Here is a 749-nt window from a genome sequence, read left to right on the forward strand (position 1 = left end):
AAAATTATTTGCCCATATAAATATGGGTTTACTTCTGGACTCCCGATTCTGTTCCACTGGTCCGTGTGTCTGTTTTTCTGTCAATACCATGCCGTTTTGATTACTGTTGCTTTGTAGTATAATTTGAAGTTGGGTAGAGCGATGCCTCCAGCCTCATTCTTTTTTCTCAGGATGGCTTTAGCAATTTGGGGTCTTTTGTGATTCCATGCAAATCTGATGATTTTTTGTTCTATTTCTTTAAAAAATGCCAATGGGAGAAGGGAACAAAATGGCGTAGGTGATAGAGGCTCTGTTCATCCCTCTGGTGACCAAATCAAAGTTGTGACAGAAACAAGGAGCAGCAGCAAGGAAAAATCTCCTGGGATCTAGATGAACAAGCCATACAACTAGGGAGAAATCCAAGAAAGCACCCTGTAACGGCAGAAGGTAGGACGGGGAGAGGATGCTGGGCTGCCCTCTCTTGAGCAGCTGAGTGAGACATAGGCTGCGGCAGTGGCAGTGGCACAAGCCCTTTAAAGGGGCTGCATCTGCGAGCAGATTTTCGCAGTGATGGACCTGATCACTCTGAGACCAGTGCTGAATTGGCTGGGTGCAGGAGGCACCAGGGACTTACAGCAAGACATTGTTGGAGTGGGGGCCTAGGTGAGACTTGCTCTGTACAGAAGTCCTGGCGGTATCCATTGTTCCCTATTGATCCTTCCCCCTTACCAGTGCACTGGACACTGTGCCGCCATACCTGCGGCGTCATC

Source organism: Pteropus alecto, unplaced genomic scaffold, assembly GCF_000325575.1.
Source record: "Pteropus alecto unplaced genomic scaffold, ASM32557v1 scaffold224, whole genome shotgun sequence".
Taxonomy (NCBI): domain Eukaryota; kingdom Metazoa; phylum Chordata; class Mammalia; order Chiroptera; family Pteropodidae; genus Pteropus; species Pteropus alecto.